This window comes from Balearica regulorum, chromosome 4, assembly GCF_011004875.1.
Source record: "Balearica regulorum gibbericeps isolate bBalReg1 chromosome 4, bBalReg1.pri, whole genome shotgun sequence".
Taxonomy (NCBI): domain Eukaryota; kingdom Metazoa; phylum Chordata; class Aves; order Gruiformes; family Gruidae; genus Balearica; species Balearica regulorum.
Window position 1 is genome coordinate 46,164,796 of NC_046187.1, and position 10,439 is coordinate 46,175,234.

Sequence of the window (10,439 nt, forward strand, 5' to 3'; positions counted from 1 at the left end):
ACTTCTTTTGTCTTCCTCCATTTCTGGAAAAGGGAGCCTTAGCTCACAGTTTGGGCACTAAGCACAGCAGACCTTAACTAGACTTAAAGTTTCCACTCAGGTACACAATATACTGTAAAGAATTGCTTATTTTCAGATTTTAACTTTTGTTTAACTTTTATTTACACTTCCATGAGTATCTGATGGATTTTAAGAGAATGCACTTTATGCGAATGACTATTGTGACTCAAGAAAATAAAAAAAAATATTAAGATGGTTGACTGAACAATCATTCTATTTAAAAGTATTTAGCAGTTATTTGTATGGACATGAACATATGATTTGTTTTATATGTAAAACTTTGTCAATGATGCACTCAGTGCCAGAGACAAACTCTTACGTATTCTCAGAGAGTCCAAGAAGTAGCCCTCCCTTAAGAATCCTGTATTCTTTACTTTGCCAAGGAACGACATAATGACCTGACTGTTTCTTCACATACTTCTTTCTCAAAAGGTCATAAGTTAACAGAGTCTAGTAAAAATATAAAAAACCCACCTTGCCTTCTTTGTGTAATTAATTATCTGTTATGGTTTAACCCCAGATGGCAGGTAAGCACCACACAGCTGCTCGCTCACTTCCCCCTCAGTGGGATGGAGGAGAGAATTGCAAGGGTGAAAGTGACAAAACTCATTGGTTGAGATAAAGACAGCTTAATAGGGAAAGTAAAACCTGCACATGCAAGCAAAGGAAGACAAGGAATTCATTCACCACTTCCCATGGGCAGGCAGGTGGCCAGCCATCCCCAGGAAAGCAGGGCTCCATCATGCGTAACAGGTACTTGGGAAGACAAATACCATCACTCTGAACATCCCCCCCTTTTCTTTTTCTTCCTCCAGCTTTATATACTGAGCATGATGTCATATGGTATGGAATATCCCTTTGGTCAGCTGTCCTGGCTGTGTCCCCTCCCAACTTCATGTGCACACCCAGCCTACTCGCTGGTGGGGTGGTGTAAGGAGCAGAAAAGGCCTTGGCTCTGTGTAAGCACTGCTGAGCAGTAATGAAAACATCTCTGCATTATCAATGCTGGTTTCAGCACAAACCCAAAACACAGCACCATACCAGCTACTAGGAAGAAAATTAACTCTATCCCAGCCAAAACCAGCACATTATCAAAGTAAATCTCTCGTTTAATTACATTTTACAGAAATGTAAAAAAAAAAAAAATATATATATATATCCATGCACCCCCCAACTTACTTTCTGAATAAATTTGCATTTAGTATCTGAAAAATGAGCATCAGAGAATCCATAAGAGAGGCCAATCCCTTGTAGGGGGTTGTAAAGACAGAGTTTTGTATCCCTCACCAGCACAATTGCAATGCTTTCTACAAGTCCCTTTTCCATTCTAACACCATGGCATTTTGATTTTACTGTGTTCCACACTGTAATCACTCCAGCACTGAGATTCCTGCATATATAGAGATATGTTGTATTTCTGTTTCTAGACAGAAAAAAAAACCCCAAACCCCAAAACACTCACCAATCTATGACTAGTAATTATTCTGCCTTTGGAGTTGTCACTGTTATGTTTTAAAGTTTGAAGTGGCTTGGTTTATGAATCTTCTGAACGCTCCCATGGCAGTGACCTCCAATGCCCCATCATAGATATATATGTATCCGGTTGCAACATAGGGCTGAAATCCTGGCCTCACTGAAACCACTGGGAATCAGGAGTTCACGTTTGGAGTTCTGAGCTTTCATCATTAAAAAAAAATATTTTTCTTCATTTTTTTTGCCATAATTTGGTTGACACATTGTAAAAAATTCTCCCCATCAAGTTGTTGCAAGGATGAGTCCTTTGGCTAACTCTTTACGTTCAATTTAACTGGATAATTCCAGCAGTGCTCAGCATTGTGTTCATTTATGATAGTTCTGAATCAAGCCCTTCGCAATGTGTAAACTACTTCAGAAACAGGCACGGCAATTCAGGCACAAATTTCAGAAATTAGTATATTTTGTCAGTTCTTTTTGGCAGAACCACTTTTTTAAAGGTTTCAGTCATGTTTTCAAATGCAACATTGTGCCTGTCGTTGCTTTGTCTGCTACCTGTCCTAATCTGAAAGAAAAGGAATGTTTAAACATCAAATACCTGTGTATTTTGAACTTGCCTGGGACAATTCTGCATAGCCACAATGTCTCAAATTCCATTTGTGTCTTTTCCCTTGTTTGTAGTAACAGTAAAAAACTGGTCATTGATCTTTGCAGCAAAGTTCCACATTTGAAGGTAGTTCTCTCCACCACAAAAGCCTAAACAAAGAAGTTCAGGACAAACACCTTCATATTTAAGGTTAAATTAAAAAAAAAAAAAAAAAAAGAAGAAAAGAAGTGCATTTGTAGCACAGGAATAGAATATTCTGCAATTAACACGTGTCTGTGGTTGTTCTACTAGGACTATCTTGTGAGGCTGCTTGAAAAGTCTACCTGAATTTTGCTGTCCATCTTTTTGGTAAGTACACAAAGGCCAGGTACACAAACGTCTGCACTGGTGATCATTTCACTTTCTAGGTAAAATACAGGGTGATGATCACTATGCATAAAGCCTGATGTGATCTGGCTTACAGAGAATGTAGAAATCCGCAAAATTTTCTCTCTGCAACTGTCTTATCACAACAGCTGTGCTCAGAAGGAATGTTTCCAGGTATCTTTTCCTGAGCTAAGCTGCACAGGATTTAAAGACTTGGACATTTTTTAGAATAAGCCACTGTTTGGCTTTAATGCCATCAAATATACACTTGAATCTCATTATTTATAGGAAGATATAAAACCGTATATCCAATTATAGATCTTAGATAATAGTATTCAGTTTACTGATACAGTATTGAGATAGCAACAGAAGCTTGAATTCAACACTGAAAATCATATATTTGGTTTCCAGAACGTGGAGATTTTAAAGATTAGAGAGTACCTTTCAGTGATAAGGAGCAATCATAAATAATCCTTGGAATGTAATTTAACTTCTCTTAAAGTTCCATGAAATTTGCATGAAATTTGGTTCAGATGTCTTGTATTGTTACAAGAATGAATACACTTTGTTCACCACTTAAGCCCATCTTGTTTGTCACGATTGATTTCAGAGCACTCAGGTCACTTAGTATTAATTTTTTTAACCACATAACACACCATTTTTCATTGCAACCTTGTTACAGGTGTTCATGTGAAACAGTAGGAAATTAAATAATGTACCATGGCAAAGTGTAAGAGATTATTGAAATAGAATACGGAATGACAATATCGACAGTTTCAAATTTCCGTTTGCATGATCCTTTCAGAAATGAATCAATCCAAAGAAACAATTCTCCTTTATTTAACAAATGGCAACAGAAATGAAACCACTCACCTCCAAGGCAAACTGAAGGTAACTTGGCCACATGCCTGTGGTCTTCAGATTCCACAGTAGTATCTTAGTGGTATTAGTGCCTGGAATATGGCTGAATGCCACGAGATGATAGCCCGGACGATTAATGAAGCAGGTGCAAAGAAAGTCATTGCAGCAACCCTGAAGAGTGCAAGACTAGGCAAAGGCGCTAACACTGAAAGGTTCTACCTGCATAACAGCCGGCTGCCCTGTAAGGAACAGGAGAGCTGTTCATAGCAAGAGAGAGGTTTCTACTACACCGCTACAGGCACTTCTAAACCAGCAGTTGTTTTTAAATCTGTAACACTATCTGAAAAGAAAATATGCTCCCTCAAGAATATTTTAGGGTCAAACTCACTTCAGTGTAAAGTAAGGGCAGCCCTGCTGACCCTTCTGAAAGTAATGAAGTAATACAGAATTTGCTCTTGGAACAGCTGCCAGGCTTGATAGGATGCAGGTACCAGAATCTGGAAGGTTTAATGGAGGCATGAGAGACCTGAAACCTCCTGCCTTCAGATGGAACAGAGCTGGGTGAAAAAATTAAGGGTAAAAGCCCAGATTTTTAGGAGGAATTAGGCACCTAAAGCTGCTGGAAGGCTGCCAGCGTGATTTTCAAAAACTCCAGAATAATTTAGAAAAGATGCTCTGGAAGACCTCACGGCCACCCAAATATTTTTAAAAATTGGGCACAACTTCCTTTTCTGGAGAAGCAAGAATATAGTTTCTAAACATTCATTACCTAAAGATGACAAGGAAGCAGTCATTAGTTACAGCTTCTCCCTGAACAACGACCACAGAGCCTTGGTGTATCACAACCACATTTCCTTTGCTACCACTGAACACCATGGCTTCTTTCTATTCCTGTGCAAAAGAAGAGTCAATTAAACCAGAGAAAACATACCTATAACCTTATTCTGTCACACTACTAAATAAAACCTGAAGACTAAGTGCATGTACAAGGAAGACTGAATTGTTTCCAGATGTGTATGCACAACTCAGTGCAAGAGATATATGACAACATCAGGTCTATACTGTCAGAATCAACTAGATGACCAAGGTACAGAATAAACCCCAGATGCTCTGATGCAGCCTGATTTGGACTTTTTATATCAACTACGATATGGCTGGGAGGGGGAGGTTTGGAAGGGCTATGCTGCTCTGGCAGTGGCAGTTCAGGAATAAAAACCTATCAGATTACCAAATATGCTAGTTAACTGCACATTTTAATTGTATAAAAGATTGTCATGTACAGTAGTTGGGATTGTTAGTGTGGTTTGATTTTGCTTCTTTTGAAATATTTTGCCCCCATCTCTGCCTGCATGGAATCTAGATGCAGCATACATTATGATTTGCTGTGCTCCCAACATCATTACCATCTGTAAATCTAGCTTTAAACCCTTCAGACATAGCAGTGATAAAATATGGGACTGAATAAGGACATCAACATACACTTTGGATGATTCTCTTCATAATCTCTTTTCTGTATGGCCTATTGCTTCCTTCCCCTTTCATCAATTTTCTTTCTAACACTTTGTCTTACCTCCTTGTTGCTGGATTTGCCTTTGCAAACTAATTTTGTCTTTGATACAGAATATTGCCAGTGCCATTTAAAAATCAAATTAATGTGAGTGGCAGACACTGGACTTCTAAACCTCATCATTCAAATCCTGTCAAACACACTGCATAAGTAATTATGACTATCCTTCCCTACCACTATATGCTACAGAAGTGGACTAGTCACGCCCTAAAAACTGTATCATTTTTTTTATGATGTCACTGCAGAATTTACACAGAACAAAGATGAATAACAAAATCCCAGCTGATACTGGGAGTAGGACACCAACTGAGAGAACACTCCTGCACTGCACTAGCACAAGTCTTGGTCTCAGAAATTTCAGTTTGACAATCTCAACGAACATTGCATAAGGCTGCATGCTGGACTGGTGTATCAAACCAGGAAAGAATGCCCTTCAACTTCTGTTTGGAAGAAGTACTTGAGTAGCAGTTTGTTAGTGGAAAATATTAGTAGGTTATTGAAGGGATGAGGGCAATCATAGCTACAAAATGTACTTAGGATTAATCCCTTATAACCTTTGGATTATATAATGACAATACATCAATTATAGAGCAACGGACTAAATATAAAGAAATTATTAACAGACCTGACTGTCACAAAAATGCAATGATAGAAGGCTGCTATTCAGCTGAGTTATGAAGAGGATTTTTTTAATCCTAAATTCTCAAAGGTGAAAAATAGTTCCTACTACTCTAGAATATAATCTTGCACTGAATTTCTTGAGATAAGTATGGAGCAATCCCTGTGTATAGGGGTATCTGCTGAAGAAATGTGTATTTCATGCAGCAACTGGCATGAGTCCATAAGATCAAACCCCTGAAATAATGAAAGTACACGTTCAAACACAGAGCTGAGCATATTTCCCGAGTCTGCAGCTGGCATATATTCCTTTCCCTTCCCTGACCTCAGAATAAAGTATGAGGCAATAAAATTCTGAGGGGAAGTCAAATGTGAAAACAAAGAATATGAAAGTATCACCCCCATACAAAGCAAGAGAGAAAAATAAACCCAAACAAGAAAGAGAACTGAAACAAAAATTGAAATGACAGCAAGAATGAAGTGCAGAGACAGAAGAAAAAAAGCTGTCAGAAATAATTAGGAAGAATGTAAAAAGTAATCCAAGAAAACTAAAAAAAAAGAGAAGTGCAGGGTCATTTTATAGCTAGTTAACTGCATCTGAAAGAAATTATAATGTATCTCCTCTTCCAAAAAAGTTGTAAGATTTTCTCCCCTTCTATTTTCTTTAATTAAGAAAATCCTAAAGTGCACATTCAAAGTCTCATACAGCACTGTAATTTATCCAACAGGCGCTGCTGAGGAGGTACAATTGTAAATTGCATAATTTAAGGTTTGGTTTGGGTTTCAAATTTATGAGTCTCCTGCTAATCTTTTTGAAATTTTTCCATTTCTCTTTATTTACTACATTTGACAGATTAATTCTCATTGAAATGTTGGAAAATGCCTATTAAAAATCCTGACAAGTTATGCCATTATTTAACTAAATTGACAGCAAAATAAATACAGAAATAAATCCTTCTCTCTGAAATGTAGTTAATGAGCCCTTTGTAAGTTAGATAGGACCCAGGCATTAAAAAAAAATAAATCTATTAAAACCTCGTACTCCAGTATATAAGGCAACTTCTAACTGAGGAAGCCATAAAGCAAAGTCCATTAGACAGCAATTTGATATAAACTGTCTTGCACCTTCCTTGGAAGGACATGACAAAATACTGTCAAGAAACAGAAAGCTGAGCTGAAATTGAGGTTATTTGATGTGACTGTTATTTTTGTATGACAAGACTTTGAATTTGAAAAAAACCATCCCATAGGAGGTCTAATAGGCTAACGGTTTACACACAGTTGGTGGTGTAGAAAGCAAATTTGACTATTACCTAGGGAAGTTTCAATGTCTCACATCGGTCATAATTCTTATGACCAATAGACTAATGGTTTTGCAGAAGTCAAAGGATGCCACAGCACTGAAAACTACAAATTACTTGAGCAAGTAGCAAGCAGCTTAGAGGCAATAAGGACCAGCTTTATATATGATTGCTCACCTATAATTGTGTGAGCTTTCCTGCATTTTGTAGTACAAAGAAGTCAACTCCACCTATTCCTGAAGACTATTTATGTTCATATGGTCAGCTACAGCTCAGAAATGGTATAAGAAGCTGTTCCTTACCAGCTTTCAGCTGTTAATCTCCATGTCTCAACATCTACTTATTTCTCTGTGGATGACTTATTCCAAGTGCAGAAGGAAACATGTGGGAAGAATCTCATTTATCCAGAAGGACCAGCACTCCTTCCATCCTCTAAGTCAAAGGAAGCTTTTTATTAAAAGTTGATGAAATATAAATTGATCTTATGACTTAACGAACAGAAAGAAAACCAAAGAAACCCTCTCACCTTGACCAATTGGTTACCATAAAAAAAAACCCACAAGATGTTCCCTGTTCATTGTCCTTGTCAGTACTGGCATACCCAAGGCAAGGAGATGTATGTGTTAATTCCTCATGTTTATTGATAAATAAATTAGCTATATCAACATTCTCCAGATTTTATTTTTAATTGCTTTTTATGGGACTTGTCAGGCTCCTAACCTGTTCACCACAGCACTAAGTCTTAATTTTAAATCATTTTAGAGGTCTGGGGTTTTTGGATATAATAATGTAAACATAGCTTGATACAATTTAGAAATGGCTTGAATTTTGACAAGTTTCTATCAACATATGTTTAAGAAACTACTGCAGTTGAGTTGGATAAAAAATTGGCTGAGTAAAAAAATCAGAACATTCTTCAGTAGATCGTGAATTAGGATAAATTGGAATATGTCAAAATACTGTGATTTTTAAGGAAAAATGAAGATATTTAAGTCTGGAAACACTTAAACATTTAGCTCCAAAATTCTCCGTCAAAATAAACACTTTAGATCCTTGACACATATTTCTGTGCTGAACAAATTAAAACCACATAATATGCATGAACTACACCTTCTATCCTTTTTCAGCCAATTTATTTCTTGATAAACAAAATGTCAGTTTAATATACAGCAGAAATAACCTCCAACGTATTTGTAGTCAGGAATTTTGAGAGATTTCTTTTAGAGACATGGATAACATAGTCACCCTTGCTTCTACCTGGCCTAATTTTCTCAGGGATAACTAGTTTACTCTCAAAGTTACTTCTCTTTTATACAATTTTGGTGTCCTTATTCATGTTACAAAGAATGGCATACATAAAACCCAAAGAATGATGACATGTACATCACGAGGTTTACTTTGTTTGCTTTGACACTGAAGTGATGGTTCCCAAAAGAGGTCATAACTTAGTATATATATGGAGGTGTACTGATTTCCTATCCAGTCTCCATCTGCTCCCAAGCTAACTTGAGGACAGATGCCCAAATCCAAAGCCCTGTAAAGTGTAAGAGAGGACTTTCACCAGGGAAGCCCCTGGCAACTGAAAGGTCAACTCAAGTTGTGCTGGGGGAGGTTTAGATTGGATATTAGGAAAAATTTCTTCACCGAAAGGGTTGTCAAGCATTGGAACAGGCTGCCCAGGGAAGTGGTTAAGTCACCATGCTTGGAGGTATTTAAAAGACATGTAGATGTGGCGCTTAGGGACATGGTTTAGTGGTGGACTTGGCAGTGCTAGGTTAGCAGTTGGACTTAATGATCTTACCTGACTTTTCCAACCTAAATGCTTCTATGAAAATCTGACAGGTCTTGGCTTTGGCTCCCTCTGGTGGGTAATGCACACTCCAGAGAACAGCAACTACTGGTAAAGGTAAGCACCATGAAACAAAACAACATGCTGGTTGCTATATTCTTCTGAAAGTATACAGCAATACACCAGCTGAGTAATGTTTATAACTGAGATCAGAGCTTTAAGCTGCAACTTTACAAATTCATCCCGAGAGGAGGAAGATACAAGGTTCCTGCCAGAACTGGACTCCCTTCAAATTCAGAGAAAAAAAAGACATGGTCCAGGTGGAAATCTATTTTCAGCACTTAATGTTGATTAAAATAAAATAAAATAAGGAACTAGTTAAACACTATTCTTTTTGATGAGAACATTGGTTTGGATTTCTGTTCTTGACTGACACTTTGAGGCCTAAAGTTTGATGTCCTTTCTCAAAAACATTTTGTTTCAAGATTCAGAAAATATTCATTATTTCACAAATCTTACACCCCAAAGATTCTTTACTTGTTACAAGGAGGTTAGTTCCAATGGAAAAGAAAAACATACTTTTAAATCTGTGATATCTTACCTATACACCATGCATGTCCACACACTTACCAGCTGAAACAACTGAAAATTCAAGCATATTTTATAATTTATATTTTTGGGCACAAACCTAAGTCCTTCCACAAGAAGGATTTGCACACTGTAATGCAGTATCCCAAATACATGGGTTATGTTAATGGCAATTTGTGACAATTATAATATTAAATAAGCACCAGTAAAATCTGCACTACAAAATAGTACTGAAATTTTGGTTACTTCAGAAAAATGCATGGAAATTTTTCAAATATCAGCAATCTGATAGAAGAGGCTTAGAGTTAATCATACTTTTCTGCTTTCATCAGTGGCACCAATAAATCAAATTGTAACTCTTGCAGCCCTGTGTTAATTTTTTTTTTCTTTCAAAAGCTTACTTGTTGATCTCAAACAGATACTGACAGTTGTTTTGTTGGAAAAATAACCACGTTCCCAAAAGAAAACAGTAATTGTGTGTGAGAACATTTGGGGTAAGAATGGTCACATGTGTTCATGTTCTTCAGTGAACCAATCCATATTGTTCAGGCATAGGACCAACTGAAACAGCTGCATAGTCTATTCATTAAATTGCTTATGGAGTTACATCATATTTGAAGACAACTTGGTGGATGAAAAGCTGGATGTGAGCCAGCAATGTGTGCTCACAGCCCAGAAGGCCAACCATATTCTGGGCTGCGTTAAAAGAAGCATGACCAGGAGGTCAAGGGAGGTTACTCTTCCCCTCTACTCTGCTCTGGTGAGACCCTACCTGGAGTACTGCGTCCAGCTCTGGGGTCCCCAACATGAGAACAACATGGACCTGTTGGAGTGAGTCCAGAGGAGGGCCATGAAGACGATCAGAGGGCTGGAGCACCTCTCTAGTGAAGACAGGCTGAGAGAGTTGGGGTTGTTCAGCCTGGAGAAGAGAAGGTTCTGGGGAGACCTTATTGCAGCCTTTCAGTAGTTAAAGAAGGCCTGTAGGAAAGATGGGGACAAACTTTTAGCAGGACCTGTTGCAACAGGACAAGGGGTAATGGTTTTAAACGGAAACAGGGTAGATTTAGACTAGATATAAGGAATACATTTTTAACAATGAGGGTGGTGAAACACTGGAACAGGTTGCCCAGAAAGGTGGTAGATGCTCTGTCCCTGGAAACATTCAAGGTTAGGTTGGATGGGGCTTTGAGCAACCTGATGTAGTAGAAG

The 10,439-nt window shown here is 37.8% G+C and overlaps 1 long non-coding RNA gene across 2 annotated transcripts in view; it reads right to left on the reverse strand.

The window, feature by feature from the left end:
• Window positions 1–1,738: 1,738 nt before the first annotated feature.
• LOC142601748 (uncharacterized) overlaps window positions 1,739–10,439 on the reverse strand; it is a 20,967-nt gene continuing 12,266 nt past the window's right edge. The window contains exons 9-10 of one of the 2 annotated variants that reach the window (XR_012835337.1): window positions 10,003–10,208; window positions 9,076–9,284 (exon numbers count right to left, since the gene is read on the reverse strand). This is a non-coding gene — a long non-coding RNA (uncharacterized LOC142601748). Of the gene's footprint in view, window positions 2,290–9,075; window positions 9,285–10,002; window positions 10,209–10,439 lie in introns of those variants that run through there. The other variant, XR_012835338.1, reaches the window with a different exon arrangement.